The sequence below is a fragment of the Mirounga angustirostris genome, unplaced genomic scaffold, assembly GCF_029215605.1.
Source record: "Mirounga angustirostris isolate CCGP_5_RB_7025 unplaced genomic scaffold, mMirAng1.0.hap1 SCAF_12, whole genome shotgun sequence".
NCBI lineage: Eukaryota > Metazoa > Chordata > Mammalia > Carnivora > Phocidae > Mirounga > Mirounga angustirostris.
In genome coordinates, this window is record NW_026991720.1 from 22893036 (window position 1) to 22917399 (window position 24364).

At 37.3% G+C, this 24364-nt stretch overlaps 1 protein-coding gene across 8 annotated transcripts in view; it reads right to left on the reverse strand.

Moving 5' to 3' along the window:
* AHCYL2 (adenosylhomocysteinase like 2) overlaps positions 1 to 24364 on the reverse strand; it is a 164836-nt gene that overhangs the window by 104078 nt on the left and 36394 nt on the right. For 4 of the 8 annotated variants that reach the window (XM_064574969.1, XM_064574970.1, XM_045864292.3 and 1 more), the window contains exon 2: positions 23216 to 23363. The exons of the other annotated variants lie outside the window; for them this stretch is intronic. The gene's annotated coding sequence lies outside the window, so the exon portion shown is untranslated. The remainder of the gene's footprint in view (positions 1 to 23215; positions 23364 to 24364) is intronic. 8 annotated transcript variants of the gene reach the window in all.

The following is a 24364-nucleotide window of genomic DNA, read 5'->3' on the forward strand; positions in this document are numbered from 1 at the left end:
TCTGGAACAAGGGCAAAGAATGTTGAATAGTGTGGAATGCCTGGGAAACAAGTGGCATGATGTTGTTGGAACATAAAGGGCAGGTAAGGGAGAAGTGGCAGGAAATAAAAATAGGGAATTAGAAAAGAATCAAAGTACTATACTCTGAAGTACCTTGAATCCCAAATTAAGAAGTTTATACCTAATCATAAAAGCAAGGAGCAAAGGTCAAAGAAATATAAAAAAGAAAGATAAAGGGCAACTGGGTAGCTCAGTCAGTTGAGCATCTGATTCTTGATTTCAGCTTAGGTCATGATCTCAGGGTCGTGGGATCGAGCCCTGCGTTGCACTCGGCACTTACTGCAGAGTCTGCTTGCCCCCTCTCCCTCTGCTCCTCCCTGCCCTGCTATCTCTCTCAAATAAATAAAATCTCTTAAAAAAAAAAAAAGGATATATGACCAGTGTGTTAGAAAAATCACTCAACATTAGTGGAGAAAAGAAAATGGAAGGAGGGGAGGACAGAGGCAAGAAAATCAGTCAGGTGGGGCGCCTGGCTGGCCCAGTTGGTAGAGCATGCAACTCCTGATCTCGGGGTTGTAAGTTTGAGCCCCATGTTGGGGATAGAGATTACTTAAAATCTAAGACAGAAAGACATTAGGAAAGACAGATGGGAGGGAGGGAGGGAGGGAGGGAGGGAAGGAAGGAAGGGAAGGGGAGGGAGGGAGGGAGAGAGGGAGGGAGGAAGGAAGGAAGGAAGGAAGGAAGGAAGGAAGGAAGGAAGGAAGGAAGGAAGGAAGGAAGGAAGGAAGGAAATCAGTCAGGTGTCAGCTACAATAGGCCAGGTGAGATGTAAGAGATTTAAATTTGAAAATTTTCAGAAGGAAAAAAATCAAGATGGCTATTTTCAGCCTGTCAGTTACTGAGCATCGACTATGTGGAAGATGCTGTATTTTGTGCTTTCCATATTTTACCTCATTTAATGATTACCATAACCCTTTCAGGCAGATACTAGTATCTTAATCTAACAAATGAGGAACCTAAGTTTCAGAGAAAACAAATAAAGCTTAAAAATACAACAAATAAACTACCAAAAAGAGTCAAATTTAGTAAAATGTTCTCAATACTGTCAGTGGGGCTTCTAGAACACTATTGCAGAGTATACACTTAGTCACAAGCAGCTTCATTGTCTCTATTTCACTTATTCAGCAAATACAAATCAGTACCTAGAATGTGCTAGCACTATACATAATAACTACAGTCAATGAGGGGCACCTGGCTGGCTCAGTCAGAAGAGCATGCGACTCTTGATCTCAGAGTCATGAGTTCGAGCCCCACATTGGGTGCTGAGATTACTAAAAAAAAAAAAACTTAAAAAAAATAATTACAGTCAATGAGTTTACAGTCAAGTGGAAAAGAGGCACAACATAATCCCACAATAAAATCAATAATTAGAAATAATAAAGAATCATAAAAGAAAAAGTACAAGGGGGGCACCTGGGTGGCTCAGTCGTTAAGCGTCTGCCTTTAGCTCAGGTCATGATCCCAGGGTCCTGGGATCGAGCCCCACATCGGGCTCCCTGCTCAGCGGGAAGCCTGCTTCTCCCTCTCCCCCTCCCCCGGCTTGTGTTCCCTCTCTCGCTGTGTTTCTCCCTGTCAAATAAATAAATAAAATCTTAAAAAAAAAAAAAGAAAAAGAAAAAGTACAGGATATTATGACAGTAGACAGTATAAGAGGAGAACTTAATTTAGTATTGAGGGAAGGAGATACAATGGAAGATCTCTTAAGAAACTGGCATTTGAAACCTGAAGGTAGGATGAATAGGAAGAATGGCCTAAATGTAAAGCTGTTCTTATCTACCTCTCTTTGTGCTGTCACCTGTTAGTTACCTCCAGGCATCTCATTGGCTAAAAATTCTCACAACTAGCTTGTGACTCCATCTTCAAAGTTCTTCAGCAAATATCCAATCAGATGCTTGACCTAAATTCCTTTTATACCTTCTCCAATGGCCATACCCTAGTAACCTTGTCAGTACCTGTAACTGCTATACTTCTGGAATCTACAATTTAAATACTGTATTTCATCAAATCTAAGATGTCATCTTAGAAAGACTAAGTTGGAAGACTCACCATTATTTCACATACCAATAAGAAAAAATGTTACCAATTAAACTGACATCTTAACTTCAGAGATGTCAAAATGGAAAAAACCCAACAACTCCTAAAATCAATGAACTATGATATCTTAACTCTGATGACAACTGCTCATCTTTTTATAAGTCTCTCACTGTGTTTTTTTTTCCGTTATATTTACTCCATCTTCCCTTCTGTTATCTTTGACCTCAACTATACTTCTGGAAACTTGACCTCTTTATACTATCCTAATCGGTTAACTCTTTCCTGTTAGCAAAAAGTGAGGTTAGAGTTTAGAGACATGAATTTAGAGAGGCAGCAATTCTATAACTTCATAGCACTCAGTCACATAGGCAGACAGAAAGAGAGAAGGCAGACTATAGGAGTAATCCAGGAATTTGGGAACTGGTGGAGGACGAGAGCCAAAAGGGTTGGAGGTATTTACAGGTGACTAACTGAAATGATCAGCCATTTTTAACAATTAGTATTTGTAACTCAATGCTTTAAAATATTTATCTCCCAAAATGTAGCAGACTGAGAACCATTACATGACAATAGAACATCACTGAAACTGTCTGTAATGATCCACACCAGCCTGCCCATATCGTGCAACCCATACACCACATGCCTCTCACTACAATAAAATTATTATAGTAATGGTTTATTTTTTGAAATAACTTTAGAATAATTCCATTAATCTGAATGTTTCTGGCTTTTAAACTCACACAAAGACTCTTCTCCTGTATATACAACTATGTGCTAAAACATCCTTTAGAGAAGTCATTCCAATGTTTTGGATTTAAATGATCTAAACTGTAGAAATACAACAAAACCAGAACAGATCCATATGTGTGGATAAAGAATCATGTTCTATATAAACAAAGTTGTGTACTTCTACACTATGTGGTTGGTGACAATGGCGAACAGGTCCAACACTCTCCTGACAAGTCATAAAAGCCTGAAATTACCCCTACAAGTTGGGAAATTCTCTTCTAGACTAATCACCTCCTTGGGATATGAGAACTAATCAGTGGATTTTTTAATGTTTCTGAATATAAAGCACAGGTCAGCAAACTATAGTCCGCAGACCAATTTGGCACATTGCCTATTTTGGTAGAGCTCACAAACTAAGAATGGTTTCTACATTTTATTTTTTTTTAAGGTTTTATTTATTTATTTGAGAGAGACAAAGAGAGAGAGGGAGGCAGGGGGAGGAGCAGAGGGAGAGCGAGAAGCAGACTCCCTGCTGATAAGGGACGCGCCCCCCCCCCACCCGCCCCCCGACCTGGGGCTTGATCCCAGGACCCTGGGATCATGACCTGAGCCAAAGGCAGATGCTTAACCGACTGAGCCACCCAGATGCCCCGGTTTCTACATTTTAAAAAGGTTTTTTAAGGGGTGCCTGGACGGCACAGTTGGTTTAATGTATGACTCTTGGTTTCGGCTCAGGTTGTGATCTCATGGTCATGAGATTGAGCCCCAGGACCAGCTCCACACTCAGCGTGGAGTCTGCTTGAGATTCTCTCTCCCTCTCCTTCTGCCCCTCCTGCTCGTGCTCCCTCTCTCCTAAATAAATAAATATTTAAAGCATCAGGTTCCCTGCTCAGTGGGGAGCCTGTTTCTCCCTCTCCCTCTGCCGCTCCCTCTGCTTGTGCTCTCTGTCAAACAAATATAAATAAAATCTTAAAAAAAAAACCCAGTTTTTAAAAAAACTTAATATATCATGGCACATGGGAACACCTGGGTGGCTCAGTTGGTTAAGTGTCCGACTCTTGATCTGGCTCAGGTCTTGATCTCAGGGTCATGAGTTCAAGCCCCACGTTGGGTTCCATGCTGGACAGGGAGCCTACTTAAAAATATATATATACACATATTATATATATATTTATAATAGCACATAGAAATTATAGAAAATTCAAATTTCAGTTCCATAAATAATGTTTATTAGTAGAAAAACAAAAAAAAAAAAACCCAAACACTCATTTATTTATGTATTGTCTATGGCTACTTTTTTTGCTACAACAGCAGAGCTAAGTAGTTACAACAAGACTGTGTGGACTGCAAAGCCTTAAATACTTACTCTTTGACATTTTACCAAAACAAGTCTGACCCCTGACCCCAAAAAAGTCTTATTTTATAGTGTAATTCAGTGATGACGTTGACAATTATTCCCGAATGGGCACAAGAGTTTGAACCAACAGCAACTTGGAAAATGATGACCATAGTCAATTAGAATTAACAAGCTTAAACAGTTTTACAGGTAAATTAGTCTTAATTAAATTGGCAAAGTGGCAGATATCAAACACACTATTGCAAATATGCCACTTAGAAGAGTTCATCTCTTTAATTTGGTCCTTCTCTTCAACTATCCCCCAAGCAACCTTTAGTAACAATTCTCCAAACTCATCTAGGAGTTTTAGGAAAGTCTACCTAAAGGTAGAGCATTTAGTCACTGCAACCCTACCTAGGTACCTTCCATAGCTATCATATTTCCATGTTTCAGGAAAAAACAAAAATCAAGGGTCTTTATGAAATGTCAGGTGAATTGTGGCCAGTAGGTGGAGACAGTTTCTAACCAAAACTAGAGTAGCAAAATTTGAGTTGCAATGGAAATTTAAACTATCATGTCTTTACCTTGAAATATTTAGTTAACTTGGATAAGACAAAGTGATTTTTCCCCCTAGTTCAACAGTAATAACCAGGCTACCTCCTATTTCCTAAATGAGGTTTCACTAAGGGATCAGAAAATAGAAAAGCTGGTCATTGGATACTCCATTCCCTATAGAGTATGAACCTACTTTATTGACTAGAATAAATCAAGATTTCTCTTCTCTTGCCAATAGAACAGGAATATTTTCTGATCATTTAATCTCAATTAGGTTAGTATCTTTCCTCTCAAATTAAACCTCAGGCCTTCTTCTCTACTATTCCCTAGCTACTTGATTATATAAACTGGGAGGTAATGGTAATGGTTTTGCTGAGAGCTCCAAATCACCTTATCAAATACTATTTACCTTCGCTCACAAAAAATATCCTTCTCAAAGATTTTTCTCATTTTATAAACAAGAAAAAGTATCTTTTATGTACTGCAAATGGTAGAAACAGAATGGTGGTTGTAATTTCTGGGCCACTAGTCTAGAGCTACAAGACAATTTCTAGCAGCATGCAGGACAAAGAAGGCTATTTCTATTAGGCCTCAGGGAAAGGCATTGTAAACTTCCTATCTCAACTCCTGACGCTTCTGCCACCCAAGCACTCAGTGCCCAGCATTCACTAGCTTTTCAAAGCTCCTCACAGGAGTTTCTCTTTGGGGTTGCTCTGTCCTACACTTTTTCAGCATCTCTAATTTCAGTAGTATATACAACTCTGCCAGGTTTTAGAGGAAAACTTATTTTTTTTTAAAGATTTTATTTACTCATTTGAGAGAGAGAGAGCGTGGGCAGGGAGGTGCAGAGAGAGAGAAAGAATCTGAAGCAGACTCTGCACGGAGCTCAGAGACCACCATGGGGCTCAATCCCACAACCCTGAGATCATGACCTGAGCCAAAACCAAGAGTTGGACACTTAACCGACTGAGCTACTCAGGAGCCCCAGATGAAACTCATTTTCAAAATAAAGCATACTAAGTGCAAAGGACTCACAGGCAACTTCTGCCACTATCACTACCCAGAGGATATATTTAGTACAAAGAATTTCTAGATGGAATAAATGAACAGTGATGTCTTCTAGAAGCTCCCTCTATTTGAAACAGACACTTCTCTACAATCCTTTCCTGTCATATCCCCAACGATCTTACTCACAGTCATACATTGTGCTAGGCATACAATACATATACAGTTTGATAAGTTGGCTACCTACTTCAGCAAGGTTGCCATATCTTACACTAAATCTTAGAAAGAAAAACATAAACTAAAGCCTCTAAAAACTCTAACTCACCAGGCAAGAGTAAAGACTAACTTAGCAAGTTTAATATGAAAATACACATTTGTCTTTATAAGGCTGTTTTCAGAAACCATTTCTTTTAAGTATTATTCTAAACCACCTATTATCAGAAGATCCTGAAATTTCTATTTCACCTTTCAGATCATGTAAAATGTAGGTATAAGCATCCCAATCTTTCCATTTTAATAAAACCCAGACATTTACTCTCTATCAAGTGCATGTCTCCCTAGAAAGCCAAAATATTTAAATCTAGTGAAAGCCAACATGGCACCAAAAATAATTTTATCTTTCTTCCCTAGATGTTTCTAATCTTTTAAGAAAGTACTTAATTGGAAAGGAAGTCTATAGTTGATGGTTCCTATACAGCGGTTCCTCATTGGCTCCCTATATGCAGCCTCTCCTCTCCTCTTCCTATTATTTCCTTGACTTCTTACTTTAAAAAAGTAACTGTTTTGAGTAATACTAAATGATTCCCCCAAAACAAGACTCTTGTAACCACATTTCCAGGTCTCCAATCAGATTCTTTAAATAACACATACTGGAAGAGGCAAGACTGAAGCAGCAGAACCAAGAGACTGGCCTGAGGTACTAAGATTCCAGGGTCTTAAATCAGCTATGTATTTTTCCAAAACCAATTTAACAAATAAAGGCAACAGTAGGAATGTAGAAAGTCTTTTTTAGAAAAAAATGACTGATCTATTTTTGTCTTGACTTTGGCCTAATTACTTCAACCAGTGGCTCTAACTCTGCATATATACAAACCCCCAGCAGGGCCAGCAACTGTTGGGAAAAATGAGAGAGCAAGATATTCCTAGTTAGAGACAATCTGAGTTCTACCAGGGCATGTGGTAACCCTCCAGGGATGCCTGTAATTACAGAAACTCATTTCTCTGGCCATTCACTGCCTTCATCTTAAAGACATAATTGGGGGCGCCTGGGTGGCTCAGTCGTTAAGCGTCTGCCTTCGGCTCAGGTCATGATCCCAGGGTCCTGGGATCGAGCCTCACATAGGGCTCCCTGCTCCGCAGGAAGCCTGCTTCTCCTTCTCCCACTCCTCCTGCTTGTGTTCCTGCTCTTGCTATCTCTCTCTCTGTCAAATAAATAAATAAAATCTTTAAAAAAAAAAAAAAAGATAAAAAAAATAAAGACATAATTGGCACGATTCTATAGTTGTTTTTATTAAACATTCATATATTTATTATGTGTTTATTATGTGTTGAGAGTTGTGTTTTAATTTTCTTTCTCTATATAACGGAAAAAGCCCACAAGTCTGCCCACTAAGAAAGGTCTAAAGAAATAGCAAATAATGCCTAGATGAGGACTCAATTCTACAGTCCATACAACTGGTTCCATACTGCCTCTTTTTCTGCTTTCAGAATCTAAGTTTCTCTTCAAGATGCTATAGAATTGCTGAGGAATATTCCCCTAGCTTAAACAAGTTGTAGTCTTCTGTTCTCAACCTAGGGATATAGACTGACTCATATGTAACATTTTTAAAGCTGCTGCTCTGCAATGTACATCCCTCATAAAACCTTAATCACAATAAATTTAGTTAAATCCTTTAAAACCGGATTGCTCTAGCTTCACAGAACAAGTCTGGCTGCTCAGCTTCAACTCCCTGGAGAGAAGAGAGAAGCTCTACTCTATTATGAAACCAGCTTGCCTAATCAAATTCCCTTTCAGAGAAAGAGGTCAAGGAGAATAACTGCTGTGCATTTTTCAATTCTTCCTTCCAAGAAATGACTGTGATTGACAGATGCTACTTCTTTGAGTTCCAATGGCCAAGATCAACTAATTGTTCCTTAGTTAGAAGAGTGATACCAATCCACCAAGCTACAGGACTCTCTATAATCATAATACAGAATCCTTTACATTTGTCAAGTTTCATGATTTTTGAAGCTTACACACACACACACATTCCTCTCTCTCCCTCCCTCTCTCTCAACACCTCATTGGGAAGGTAGAACAGATATCCTTATTTTACACACAGGGAAACTGCAAGAAAGGCAATATATCACTTGCCCAATATGCACATGTTAGGTGGTAGATCTAAAAGTCTATGTTATCTTACAGTCTTGTGATTTCCTACACATTATATATCTTTGCAATCTCCTTGGTATGTCTACTAATCCCATTATCTGCCCCAATTCATTAAAATATTTACTAACAGAAGACAGCATGTTCAGATGATATAGTGGTGTAGTGGACATAGATGTATGTATGGTGTAGTAGAAAGAGGTATTTGGAGACTAAGATGGGTTCAAATGACAGTTTTTCTACATAAGGTGTGTACGACTTAGGGTAAATTGATAACTAGTCTCAATATCTTACCTGTAAAATTGGTGTACCATCTACCTCACAGAATTCTAAGAATTAAATGAGTTAACACACTGTTAAGCCCTTGATACATAAAAGATACTCAAAGGTTAATTCCCTCCGCTAGAATAGTCCTAAACAGATTACCAGCCTCTTGAGAGTCTAACTCATCTGATTTCAGTGACTGCTAAAACTAAGGGATGAGGATTAGGGAAATTGGAGTGTTAACACTTTCCTGGCACTTCCTCAGACATGTGGGGCTTTTTTGGCTGTCACTCTAATGAGCAGATTTTAGAAATGCAGTCAAACCAATTATGAAAAAAATAGGAAAGGCAAATGTATCCAAATAAATAACATTTATCATGGGCACACGAAGTAATTAATTATCCTATCAACTAAACATATATTGGAATGCCAGCTAGATTATACCAGTCAGAATAAAGAAGAGCTGAATTAATGTTATTTGTCCTACAGAATAACTGGTTAGATCCATACAAAGAGAAATATTATGAACATCAATCTAAACAATCCTTCTCCACTACTACTGAATAAGCCAAATGGGATAAAGCACTTTTCATAACAAATAAATGAATAATCACACTGACTATGAAATAAGCTCCTAAAAGTGAATTTACAGTCTCTAAAATGAATTTCTTAGTTTAGAACAAATCATATCTGGGGCGACTGGCTGGCTCAGTTGGTGGAACACGTGACTCTTGATCTTGGGTTGTGAGTTTGAGCCCCACATTGGGTGTGGAGACTACTTAACAATAAAAAATAAAAGAACAAATCATATCTGAGTCCTTATTCTCTTTTTTTTTTTTTTAAGATTTTTATTTATTTATTCATGAGAGACAGAGAGAGAGAGAGGCAGAGGGAGAAGCAGGCTCCCAAGGAGCAGAGAGCCCGATGCGGGACTCGATCCCAGGACCCCGGGATCATGACCTGAGCCGAAGGCAGACGCTTAACCATCTGAGCCACCCAGGCGCCCTGAGTCCTTATTCTCAATACCACACATAAATTCATACTAGGCCACCTCTTTCCTGGGATTATACTACATTTCAATAGTTAAGGGACAATTGCTATAAATATTTGAATGACTTCAACATGTTAAGCCCTGACCTATAAGAATTTAATTTGTTGTTGCTGCTTTTATTGTTTTTCTGTTTGAAAAAATTTTTGTGTGTTAGATTCCCTCAGGTAAGTTTTATTCTGTGGTTATAATCAATTCATGGCTTCTATTAGAACATTTTCAAAGCCATATCCAGATAGTGATATTAGTTGAAGGGACACACATATATTTGCATATAACTTTCATGTGTTATAAGAATATTTTTTATCTCTTGGTCTTGGGGAATCAGCAGAATACTACTTATAATAAATGTAGCATTGTTATTTCTTGGTTTCCTTTTTATTTATTTATTTATTTTTTAAGATTTTATTTATTTATTTATTTATTTATTTTAAGATTTTTATTTATTTATCTGAGAGAGAATGAGAGACAGAGAGCATGAGAGGGAGGAAGGTCAGAAGGAGAAGCAGACTCCCCGCCGAGCAGGGAGCCCGATGCGGGACTCGATCCCGGGACTCCAGGATCATGACCTGAGCCGAAGGCAGTCGCTCAACCAACTGAGCCACCCAGGCGCCCCAAGATTTTATTTATTTATTTGACGGAGAGAGAGATAGCGAGAGCAGGAACACAAGCAGGGGGAGTGGGAGAGGGAGAAGCAGGCTTCCTGCTGAGCAGGGAGCCTGATGTGGGACTCGATCCCAGGACCCTGGGATCATGACCTGAGCTGAAGGCAGACGCTTAACGACTGAGCCACCCAGGCGCCCTCTTGGTTTCCTTTTTAAAAAATTCCTTTTCCTCAACCATTAAAACTGAGCTTCCCAAAACTAAAGTTTCAAAGATAGGGGGAAAAAAGAATGCTACTAGATGTCTTTGCTATATCAATTTGAAGAAAAGTGGCTAAGCAATATGCTTTTAAGAGTAATGTTTCTCAATCTAGAAGCCAAGTTGTAACAGCGTCCCAAATACACTTATTTCTAAAAACACTTAAGCACCTTTTTATGAAGCAACTAAATTAGATGCAAAGTTTTCCCTACTAATGTCACTTTCATTCTCATATTACATTCAATCTTATTGAGTGGGAGAGAAGGAGTGACATATAGCAGTCAGCAGGAAATTTTGCACAACCAGTAAATTCTATTATATATGCTACAGCCTCAGCTGTAACAATTACAGATTATTATAGTGCTTATGGGATATTTTCTCTTTATCATGCATAAATTCATGATAATGAAGGAAGCAAGGAGAGTGAAGAAACTAGAACAAGTGCCTCTTCGGGGCTCATGTATGAGAATGCTATGAATGCTTAGTACCCACACAAAGCAAGTTATAATCACCTAATCACAGGGAAAGTAATGGCTAACAAATTATTTTACAAGCACTGTTCCTAAAAATGTTTAAGATTTGAAAATTCTGTGAATTCTAATTTTTTCACAGAGGATAATAAGAACTTATTCTTTAACAGTTCATATTTATTTGCCTTAATATAACCTACAAAATGATGACCTAGGGAAAAAAACAGAATTCATGTTTCTGGGAATAAAGTTTCATCTAAAAAAAAAAAAATACTGGCTTAGCCATAATTACTTACTGTTATAAAATGACAGATTTTGTGACACTAAATGAGTAATTTTATTATATGACCATAAAATCCTTTTATGAACACCATTCCATCCTGCAAAAGAGTCTGTGGTAAAGTCACTAAAGGCAATTTAACAGCAAAGCCTCTGGACAAAGAATGCATAATTTGAATCCTGGCTCTAACATTCACTAGTTGTGTGACCTTGGGCAAGTTACTTAATGTCTGTGTCTCAATTACTTCACCTATAAAATGGGGAGGATGATAATAATCTTACCTACATAATAAGGTTGTGATAAGAATAAATGATATGAATAGAATATTGTGAGTACTTAAAAAGTTAGTTCTGCTTTACTTTCTTGTAATTTGGGGAGGTTGTAAAACAAATGGATAAACTCGTGGGGAACATGTTTGTGATGATGTGAATGTTCTTTGCCATTTATATTAAGGGAAAAAAGAATGGGGAGGAGAGAGGATGCTTTTAAATGTTACTTATAGAAGAAACGCCTGGGTGGGTTGGTCAGTTAATTGTTACTTATAGCTAGAAAAGGAAAAACAAAGATTCTTATTTATTCCTTTGAACAAAAATACAATGAAAAAATTCACTGGAAACAATAGATTAAACCACTCCGTATCTGCTAACAAGTAGCAATTAAATAACATTCACTTTTTAAAAACACCTTTTTCTTTCACAGTCACCCAAAATATTTTTCACTGTTATATCATCTTTTTTCAGATAAGCAAGGATGTCATACTTGAACACTGTTCCTCTGTCATGCCACTAAAATGAACTCATATTTTTAAATGCTGCTCAGAACGTTCATTCATTTGACAAATATTTATTGAAAGTCATGCACTAGGCATCAGGGACACAAAGAAGACTAAGACATGTCCTGATCTTCAATCTTAATCTTTTAGAAGAAACAAATATGTAAAATCACCAGAAGAGGAATAATGTGTGGTAGGAGCAATAGACTGAAATATATTAAAGAATATTAGGGATGCCTGGCTGGCTCAGTCAGTAGAGCATGTGGACTCTTGATCTGGGGACTGTGAATTCAAGCCCCATGTGTGGAATAGAGTTTACTTTAAAAAATTAATATATATTTAATATATATCTTTATATATTTATAAAAATATATAAGTAAATTTATAAAATTTATTAATAAAATTTATAAAATATATAAACTTATAAATATATTAAATATATTTTATATATAATAATATATATATTTAAAATCTAGGAGTTCATAATGATACCAAAAACAAAACAAAAGAGACCCCAATCAGTCACCATTGGATAATGCTGTGATCCAATTCATTATTTTGAAAATTGATAAATAAAAGGGAAGAACTGAGCATTCATCCTGACTTTCCCAAGTGAACTACAGGGTAATTAAATACTAGATAAGGGGAAGTTTTCTTTTTTTATAGAAGTATAAAAATAATGATAGGTCGGAATATCATCATTTTGCAACTCTTAATGATTTAATGGACCTAAGTAAAAATCATCAATAGCTACTGACATCACAAAAAGAAAGACATTATACACTTGCTGATGAAAGTATCACCACTCTGAAGAAGTCTGAGCAAACTTCTAAATCTAAGTACCAATTTACAGGAAATGCAGAGGACAAAGGAACACATTAAAAGACATCATAGAGATACAATCAGCAAAAATCAGACTCAAGGAAACTTGACAAGACAAATGACGCAGTTTCTGTAACAAAAAATTAGAGAAGAGAAAGAAAAAGAGACAGAAGAGTTTTAAGTGACAAATCAACCAACTGCACTGAACAAAATTTACTTGTATCCCAAACACACTGGAAAAAAACCAAACAAACATATATATATATATGAATGACACAATCAGAAATGCAAACCATGCGGTTTTGATACTATTAAAGAATTATTGTTAATGTTTTTAGTGTGATAATGGAACTGTGGTTATTTATTTAAAACCCTTATCTTTTAGAGATATAAATAAAAATGTATATAGGTAAAACTGTAAAATGTCTAGAACTTGCATCCAATAATTCAGGGGAGTGAGTAGAGTGGGTAGAGGTATACATGAAACATTTGGCCATTATTAACAATTGCTGAAGGTAGGTAATGGGGTATATGTTTGACATTTTCTATTACAAAAACTTTAAAAAGAAACAGTAAAAATCAAAATGGTGAGAAAGAGAGGGACTGTATATAAAGTACTTAGCCTATACATCACAAGTACTAGTTGTAATTATTCAAAAGCTTAAGGATTGGATTAGATGAACTCTCAGGCACTTTTCAAATCTGAAAGTCTAAAATTTTACGACTAGATTATCTTTAAAGGTCATTTTTAATCTCTAAAATTCTTTAGTTCTTCCCCATGGATCTGGCTCAATTTTCTTCTCCCACTGGTTAACAATAACCTGCAAAAACACTAAACAACTACTTTTAAAAAGCACATGAACTGGGATTGACTCCCAGTTCAGTGCTTGGAGGTTTCGACTGTAACACCCACTTCAATTCTGGAGTCTGAATGTTATACTGCTTAATTAATAGGTTAAACAGTCAGTACTGATTAAACACATGGAAAATTTTGTTTTATTCAATGGAGAAAACTTTTTTTTAAACAACTATATTTATTTATTTGAGAGAGGAGAGAGAGAGCATGGGCGGGGTGGGGTGGGGGGGAGGCGGGTGTGGAGAGCAGACTCCCCGCTGAACAAGAAGCCTGGTGCAGGGCTCAAATCCCAGGACCCTGAGATCATGACCTGAGCCAAAGGCAGCTGCTTAACTGACTGAGCCACCCAAGTGCCCCTCAATGGAGAAAACTCTTGTGTTTCTTTTTCCCCCACACATAAATAGTTAGGGAACAGTGTTTCAAAAACCCCTGAATATAATGAGACACTTTCAGGGGGTGCTTGAGATCACAAGTATTTTTGTGATAAGACTAAGATGATATTTGTGTTTTTTATTCTCATTATCTCATAAGTGTACAGTAGAGTTTTCCACAAGATACATGATGTGTGGCAATGCACCAGACTGAATGCAAAAGCAGATATGAAATTCTAGCTGTTTTTAATAAAGCCAGATATAAGAGAGATTTGCAAAAATACAAAACAATGCCGTTCTTCCCATGAAATGTTTTGTTTGGAAAAAAATATAGTTATTTTTCATATGGTTATTTATGTTGACATGTAATGGGCTTATTATTTTCAAATAAAATACATAAATATTTTTAAAATTTCCTCACTTTCAAAGAAATAGTAACATGTTTATTATTGTTATTATAAATAAATTTAAGTTCTCCATTTTAATTCCTAATACAGTAAATATTGATAGCTATAACCCACATACACAAAAACTCTTTGGGATCCTCAAATTGTTAAGAATGTAAAAGAGTCCTGAGACCAAGAAGTTTGAGAGCTACTGCTCTAGAACACACACAACTCCATCTAATTATGTCTGTCACTACATCACCTCACATTACTACTCCATTTTACATTACGGAGACTCAATTCTTTCATTTTCACCCCACAAAGGGTATTTGCTCTAAAACTAGTTGGTTTGAGGGATGCTTGGGTGGCTCAGTCGGTTAAGCATCTGCCTTTGGCTGAGGTCATGATCCCAGAGTCCTGGGATCAAGTCCCACATGAGGCTCCTTGTTCTGTGGGGAGTCTGCTTCTCCCTCTCCCACTCCCCCTGCTTGTGTTCCCTCTCTCACTGTGTCTATCTGTCAAATAAATACATAAATAAAATCTTTAAAGAAAAAAATCTTTAAAACTAGTTGGTTTGATACGCCTAAAATTTATTGGGGGGATGCCCTGGTTTTTTGTTTTGTTTTTTTTTAAGATTTTATTTATTTATCCGAGAGAGAGAGAGATCACGAGCAGAGGTGAGTTGTTGAGGGAGAAGCAGACTCTCCGCTGAACAGGGAGCCCGACGCGGGACTTGATCCCAGGACCCTGGGGTCATGACCTGAGCTGAAAGCAGTCGCTTAACCGACTGAGTCACCCAGGCGCTGGGATGTCCTGGTTTAAAGAGAGAAATTATTGCTCACAACTGTAGAAAGATATGAAGAATTTTAATCACATGGATTCTACAAAGTTAAGAACATTTCTCTTTGAAGGGAAGTTGGCACTAAGTCGAGGGACCTAAGTTCTTTTTTGTGTGATCTTTTTTCCTTTCCATTAAGACTTGCCAAGGCTGGAAGTTAAGAGTCCTCAATTCCAGTTCCCTGACACCACGAAAAGACTTTGGCAAAATACTCCTTCCTGGTCAGGGTAGGAAAGCTGGTCATCTCAGAACACACAGAGCTCATCACTTCCTCGCCTTATGGATTCTCCATTAGGAATCTCTATGTACCGATCTCTGCCCAATTCTCCAAAAAAAAATTGGAAGTTTAAGTCAATTCAATAAATTTGGGTGCTCTTGAAAGAATGACTCATGGAGGCCACATATAGGAGAAAAAAAAGAACATAGCGGATGCCTGCTGTAAATAAATATATACAATACACACATCAGGGAGGAAACAGATGGGAGAGAAAAAGAAGACTGCAGCTCTAAACAGTTGATGCTGGCTACAAATACATACTTACAAACATACATATACATGTAAACACCTAGAGTTGGCTATCCCATCCTCACGAACTCCTGAGCAGCCTTGGACCCTTCTGTATCATGTCTTCTAATCTTTTATACTCCAAGGCAAATCTTAACTAGATTTCACTTTTATAAAAATATTGTAGAAAAAATCTGAAATTTGTCCACCTTCCTAGAGCTATAAATTGATACAATAAAAACTGTACTATTCCAGTTGGCCAAAAATAAAGCTCCAGAAACTAATGATTTGAAGGTTTTTTCATTTCTCGATACACTTTCCTGCTTTGAAAAAAAATTCTTTAAAAAAAATTTCATTCCCAGGGCGCCTGGGTGGCTCAGTCGTTAAGTGTCTGCCTTTAACTCAGGTCATGATTCCAGAGTCCTGGGATCAAGTCCCGCATTGGGCTCCCTGCTCAGCGGGAAGCCTGCTTCTCCCTCTCCCACTCCCCCTGCTTTTGTTCCCTCTCTTGCTGTGTCTCTCTCTGTCAAATAAATAAATTAAATCTTTTAAAAAAATAAAAATAAATCTTAAAAAAAAATTTCATTCCCATTTCTTTTCAATTAATCAACAATTACATACTGAACATAGAAAAGAGAAAGAGTGAAAGTAACAAGCCAGAACCCTCCAAGAGAATTCCTCATTTCCATCCCCAGAAAGGCGAAAATCACATTGACTCAAGATGGCCCCCAAACAGCTACTCCAAGCTTTTTCTGTCCTCCTATTCCTCACTCTCATCAGATGACCTTACTTCTTCTCTGAGGAGACTGACAAACTCGCTCATCTTAACTTCAGAATCACTCTCTATTCAAATATTAAGCCCAACCCCATATCTTTGTTTCCTTTATTACTTCCACGCAGCAGAATTCACATCCTTATCACTTCCCTTAAACTATTCAACTAGTACACAGTCTTCCTACTTCAGGAAATCTTGGAAATCAATTATTTATAATAAAATAGTATTCAAATTAAATAATTCATTAACTAGGCTAGAGGACAGTGCTTCCTTTTTTTTTTAAATGACTCCATTGTAGCAGGGTTTAAAGATATTAAAATGATTTTAATATTTGGATCTTCATTTTGTTTTTTAAAGCCTCAGATATAATGTGTTTCTTTATTCTGTTCCTGGGAGGGTTCTCTCCTGAGGTCACAAGATCAAATCAGACCAGATTAGTAGACTGGTTTTAAAGTAAAAAATGACCACCTGATGCTACTTGGAAGCTAATATGAAACAAGATAGCAATACTGAGTTCAGGCCTCAGGCCCTGTAGTAAAAGAAGTATTGCTCTATTCATACAGTAATAGAACATAATAAACCTCTTTGTTTTAAAGATAATCACTGGGGGTGCCTGGCCAGTTCATTTGCTCATTTGGAAGAGTATGAAACTCTTGATCTCCTGGTCATGAGTTCAAGCCCCATGTTGGGTATAGAGATTACTAAAAAAAATAAAAATAAATAAAAATAAAAAATAAATAAATTTATTTATTTTTTTAAGATTTTATTTATTTATTTGAGAGAGAGAGAGAATGAGAGACAGAGAGCATGAGAGGGAGGAGGATCAGAGGGAGAAGCAGACTCCCTGCTGAGCAGTGAGCCCGATGCGGGACTCGATCCCGGGACTCCAGGATCATGACCTGAGCCGAAGGCAGTCGCTTAACCAACTGAGCCACCCAGGCGCCCTAAAAAATAAATTTAAAAAAGATAATCACTGAACTCTACTAGAATCAAAGCAAAAGGAATGGGATGCCTGGGTGGCTCAGTAGGTTAAGCGTCTGCCTTCAGCTCAGGTCATGATCTCAGGGTCCTGGGATCGACCCCTGCTTCTCCCTCTCCCTCTGCCCCTCCCCCTGCTCATGTGCTCTCTCTCTTTCATGCTCTCTCTCAAATAAAAAAAAAAAAGAAAAGAAAAGAAAAAGGAACTACCTAAAATATAAAACTTTAGTCTCTCAAAATGTTTGAGGAGAAAAAAGTCAAGTTTAACTGAAGTCTGGAAAAATCTAATCACTACTTTACCTTTGACAAATACACTTGTTTGGTTTATGTATTTATCACAATACATTTTAAGTACATAAAAAGTATAGAAAATGGGGGAATTCCCAATCAGAAAAGGACAATTATCATATGATCTCATTGATATGTGGAATTTGAGAAACAAAACAGAGGATCATAGGGGAAGAGAGGAAAAAATAAAACAAGACAAAACAAGAGAAGGAGACAAACCATAAGAGACTCTTAATCATAGGAAACAAACTGAGAGTTGCTAGATGGGAGAGGGGTGGAGGGATGGGGTAACTGGGTGATGGACATTAAGGAGGGCATGTGTTATAATGAGCACTGGGTATTATATAAGACTGATTAAAAAAAAAAAAGACCGATGAAACACAGTCCTGTACCTCTGAAATCAATAATACATTATATGTTAATTAATTGAATTTAAATAAAAAATGTTTAAAAATAAAAAATAAAGGGGCGCCTGAGTGGCTCAGTCGTTAAGCGTCTGCCTTCGGCTCTGGTCATGATCCCAGGATCCTGGGATCGAGCCCCGCATCGGGCTCCCTGCTCGGCAGGGAGTCTGCTTCTCCCTCTCCCACTCCCCCTGCTTGTGTTCCCTCTCTCGCTGTGTCTCTCTCTGTCAAATAAATAAATAAAATCTTTTAAAAAAATAAAAAAAATAAAAAATAAATAAATAAAAAATAAAAAATAAAGAAAATAGGGGACTTCCATTTCCAGCCAATAAGGAGTAAGAGGTACAACATTCACCTGCCTGCCTGAATCAAACAAACAAAAACAGACAAAATATATGAAACAATGGTTTTGAAGACACGGCTCAGGCAGTGAATGAAAGGACAGTGATCCCTGAGAGACAGGAAACAAGTGAAATGAGTTCTATGAATGCCTCAGCTTACTACCTTGAGACCATTTCCAGGGCACAGCTCAGGGAGAAGGAACCCAGTAGAGTCCAGCAGACTATCTTAGTTGAGGAGATGGAGCTGAGAGTCGGTGGGGAGACCAAGGCAGATACAGTTTGCAGGACAGAGTGCTGGAGAAGAGAAGGCTGCACAGAGAGCCTTCTGGAAATATGTGGTGGGTGCCCCTCAAGTATTCAGCAAAACACTGACCAGTGATTGCATGTAAGGGACCACTGTCACTCAAATAAAACAGGAATAATGCTTACTCTTGAATGGCATTCAGGAATACCAATCAGAATGGAAAAGCCCCCAATTTACAGAGCACTGGGTAGAGTATTCAGAAGCGTGTGAGGAAAAATTACCTTAGATGGAAAACTGCTCTGGCCCAACCTAACAAATCCTAAATGGGAGACCAAGAAGGGTCAAATAGTAATGATAACTTAGGTGTGATAGAAAACAAAGAAAAAGAAAAAGATCCAGTACCCACACGGTAAAATTCACAATGCTTAGCATCCAAACAAATTTAAAAGATACACAAAGAAACAGGAAAATATGACACATAAAGAGGAGAATCAGCTAAACTTATACAAAATTGACACAGATGTCAGAATTAGTAGACATAGGCATTAAAAGTTACAATACCTGTATTCCATTTTCAAAAAAAAATAAATGGAAACATAGGAGATCTAAAAAAAAATCTAAATCAAACTTCTAGAGATTAAATGTACAATGTCTTAGATGAAAAATACACTGCATAAGATTAATAGCAACCTAGGGCACCTGGGTGGCTCAGTTGGTTAAGCAACTGCCTTCGGCTCAGGTCATGATCCCGGAGTCCTGGGATCGAGTCCCACATCGGGCTCCCGGCTCGGTGGGGAGCCTGCTTCTCCCTCTGACCCTCTCCCCTCTCATGCTGTTTCTCTGTCTCTCTCTCTTTCCCTCAAATAAATAAATAAATAAATAATCTTTAAAAAAAAAAAAAAAAGATTAACAGCAAACTAGACAGAACCAAATAAGAGATGAGTGAATTTGAAGACACAACAAAAGAAACTGTCCAAAATGAACCAGAGGAAAAAGGGGAAAAAAGACCATCAGTGAGTTGTGGGAACACTTTAAGCTGCCTAATATATTTGTAATTTGAGTTTCTTAAAGGAGAGGGAATAAGGACAGAAAAGTATTTTTTTTTTAATGTTTTATTTATTTATTCATGAAAGTCAGAGAGAGAGAGAGAGGCAGAGGCAGAGGGAGAAGCAGGCTCCCCGCCTAGCAGGGAGCCCGATGCGGGACTCGATCCCAGAACCCTGGGATCATGACCTGAGCCGAAGGCAGACGCTTAACCATCTGAGCCACCCAGGCGCCCCAAGGACAGAAAAGTATTTTAAAAAACAATTGGAGGGGTGCCTGGGTGGCTCAGTTGGCTAAGCGACTGCCTCCAGCTCAGGTCATGATCCCAGGGTCCCAGGACTGAACCCTGCATCAGATGCCCTGCTCCTCAGGGAGCCTGCTTCTCCCTCTGCTTGTGCTCTCTCTCTCTCTCTCTGCCAAATAAATAAATAAACTCTTAAAAAAAAAAAAGTTTAAAAAAATTGGGAAAAAATTTTTTTCCAAATTTGATAAAAAAAAAACAAAACAATAAACCCATAGGTTCAAGATGTTCAATGAACCTCCAAGAAGAAGAACACAAGAAAAACTACATCAATAACATAATCAAATTGTTCAAACCACTGATAAAAAGACAATATTAAAAGCAGCCAGAAAAAAAGACACACTATATATAGAGGAACAAAGATAAGGATGACAGCATTTTTCTCATCAGAAACAATGCAAGTCAACAGTGAAGCAACAGCTTTAAGGGGATGCAAAAGCGAAAACGGTCAACCTACAATTCTATACTGAGGAAAAAATGTTTCAAAAACAAAGGTGAAATAAAAGACATTTTCAGATACAGGAAAGAACTCATTACCAGTAGGCCTGCACTAGAAGAAATGTTGAAATAAACCTTTTGAGAAGGATAATACCAGATGAAAATCTGAATCTGCACAAAGAGTAAAGAGCACCAGAATGAATAACTACATGGGTATTTGTGTAAGATTTTTTTTTCTTATTATGTAAATCTCTAAGTTTACTGTTGATATAAAAATAATCACAAGATGGTGTGGGGTTCATAATCAAGGGAGAAAATATATGACAAAAATAGCACAAAATCTGAGAGGGAAGAGAGGGGAATACTTCTTCTATTGTCTAAGAACTATTGTAAACTTCTTTTTTCAGTTTATTATAAATTTTTTATACTATAGGTAAAGTGGTATAACATTTAAAGGCAAACTATGATAAGCTGAAGATGTGTACTACAAATCCTAAAGCAACCATTAAAACAAAATAAAACAAATATGCTAACAAAGAAATATGAGTGAATGGTAATTAACCCAAAATAAGACAGAAAGAAAGGAAAAATAAAATTAGAACAGATGGGGTAAATAGAAAACAAATAGCAAGACAGTAGGTTTAAACCTAACCATATCAATAATCACTTTAAATATAGTCAGTTGAAAGACAGAGAATGTCATTTGCATTAATAAAGCAAAACTCAACTATATGCTGTATAGTACTATACACTTACTAGAATGGCTAAAAATAAAGACTGCCCATACAAGGTGTTGCCAAGGATGTGGAGGAACTCAAAATCCCCTATACTTCGGTGGGAATGTAAAATAGCAAAACCATTTTGGAAAACAGTTTGGCAGCTTCTTAGAAGTTAAACATAATTATATGATCTAAATATTACACTCCTATCTATTTAACAAAGGAACAAAAGCACGTCTACAAACACTTGTACACAAATGTTCACAGCGGCTAAGAGCCCCAAACTGGAAATAACCCAAATATCGATGAAAGCAGTTGAAAAATCAGTGTGGTCTAGCCACACAATGTAATACTACTAAGAAATAAAAGGAATGAACCTCTGACCACTCAACAGCATGGATGATCTCAAAATAATGATGCTAAGTGAAAGAACTATAAACCCCCAGCCCCAAAAGATGATGCACTGCATGATTTCATAAAAAAAATGCCAACTCATCTATTGTAACATAAAGCAGTTCAGTAATTGCCTAGGGATGAGGTTAGGTTGGAAGGGGCAGAAGACTTTAGAGGTGATAGACAGATTATCTTAACTGTGATGACAGTTTCACAGTTGTATACCTACGCCAAAACTTTTTAAATTGTACACCTTCGATACATTTTTACTTATTAATTTATGTAATGATTATAGGCCTATTCAGATTTTTATTTCTTCTTGAGTCAGTTTTAGTAAGTTAGCTTTATTTCTGATTTCTATTATTTCTTCTTTGACCTATGAGTTACTTAGAAGTATGCCATGCCTCTAAATTTCCAAACATATAGTGATTTTGATCATCTTTTAGTTTAATTTCAATCTTTACTGAGTATGAGAACATCTTTTAGTTTAATTTCAATCCTTATTGAGTATGAGAACATACTCATGCTTAAATACCCATTCATTGGTTTTGTTGAGACTTGCTTTATGAATTCAGTATTTGTACAATTTTCTAAAAACTGCTTAAAAAGAAAGTATATTCTCATCTATTATGTGCAGGACTCTGTAGAGGCCCACCAAATCAAGCTTGTTGGTCATCTGTTCAAATCTTCTCAAATTTTTTGTCTGTTTGACCTGCAATCACTGAGAAAAATGTGTTAAAATGTCCTGCTTTGTAGATGTATCAATTTTCCTATAATTGTATATGTATTCTTTTCTCCTATATTCTATCTACATATTTTGAGGCCATAGTATTGGGGGCACAGGATTTGAAATTATTATCCCTTCCTAGTTAATTATTCCTTTTATAATTTTTAGTGACTGATTTTTAAAATTCTAATGATTTTTGCCTTCAAGTTAATTTTGCCTACTAATGCCCAGCTATAGCAGCTTTCTTTTAGAATATGTTTTTCCATACCTTACTTTCAATCTGATTCTTTATGTTTTATTAGGTATGCCTCTTATAAACTGCATAGAGCTGAATTCTTTTATATTCAATCTAATGATGTTACAGTCATCTATTACTACATAAAAAACTACCCCAAAACTCAGTGGTATAAACAATAATCATTTTATTTTTCTCACGATTTTGTGGGCCACAAATTCTATCAGGGCATAGCAGAGATAGCAGGTTTCTGATCCACAATGTCTGGGACCTCAGATGGGATGACTTGAATAGATGAAGATGGCTAGGATGTCTCAACAGGAGCTATTTGTCTGAGACCCCAGTTCTTCTCCAGGTGCTGTATGCTAGGGCTGGACTGTCCAACTTCCTTTACTCACTCATATGGCTACAGCTAGTTCATGCTATTTGTTAGTAGCTCACCGGGGCTATCAACCAGTGCCTACATGTGTCCTCTCCATCTGGCTTGGGCCTCTTACAGCATGGTGGCTGGGTTCTGAGTGCAAATATTCCAAAAGGCATAGGCAGAAGCTGCAAGGCTTCTTATAACGTAGCCTCAGAAGTCTTAGAAAGTGGCATTCAATTGGTCAAGCAAGTCACTAAAGCCAGCCTAGATTCAAAAGGAGGAGAGCAATAGACTCCACCTCTGAATGGCAAGGAAGAAATTAACAATGGCCACTTTGGAGAAAAGCTACCACATAACCACCCTCTGGCCCCAACAAGTCCCTCCCACATGCAAAACACACTCACCCTCTTCTAAGACCTTCAAAAGTCTCATCTCATAATGGCATCAGCTTGATGTCCAGAATCTTGATTATCTAATTCAGGTCCAGGTGAGATTGAGGCTCCTCAGATGCAGTTCCTCAGGTACAGCTACTGGAGTATAGTTCCTCTTGATCTGAATAAAGAAACAAATTATCTGCTCCCACACACCCAACACACAAACGTACAACAGTGAGACTGACTCAGGATAACCACAATTACACTCTCATTCAAAATATGAGGAAGAAGGGGAAGGAACAAGAAACACATAGCAGTTACTGGTCCATAGCAATTCTGAAATTTAATCAGACACAAGTCACCAGTTCCTTGATTACAGCCCAATCCTATTCTCTGAGAGTGATTCTCCAAAACTCTCGGCTCCACCTCTGAGTCGTCCTTCCTTTCACATAAGAGATGATTAATGTTTGCAATGGAGTAGCCTTCTCGGCCTGCTTCCTTCTTGTAGATGATTAGAAGTCCAAAGGTTTATTTTCAGTTTTTACTGTCTCTGTTCCTTTTTAATCCAAGCTGAAGCTGCTTCTGTTAGTACAATTTGTTTAAAACCTTATAGACCCCCTATGACTCTTACAGGAGTTCACTCCAGGAGACACAGCCATACCAACCTTCTCTATCTTAAGTTCTGTGTTCTGAGGCTACAGTAAGAAAACATCCTTAGGATCCTTAGAACCCCTATTATTTAACAGAGAAGGTGTAAGAAGCATTCCTTTAAGATCTTTGGACATCTTTTTATCTAGCTAAAACATTCTATTCTATTCTTATATCTTTTTGAAGTCTTTGCAAAGGGATTTATATTTGCACCTTTGAGATCTTTACTCTGAGGCCATGTTTTATTGGTAGAATCTTGAATTTTACCTTTGCTCTGAAGCCATTTCATTAAGTCATTGGCCATCCAGAGCAACTGGAGATGAGAAAAAGTTTTATTTTAAAACATGACAGATCCTGGGTTAGAAACATTTCCCCTATAAGTCCTGCTTAAAAACTGAATATAGTTCATTCCTCATTCACCTCTATATAGGCAGTTAGAAACAGCTAGGTAACACTTGCCAACATTCTGCCTAGAAATCTCTTTGGATAAATCCAATTCATTGGATACATTTTCTATCTTCCACGTTACCA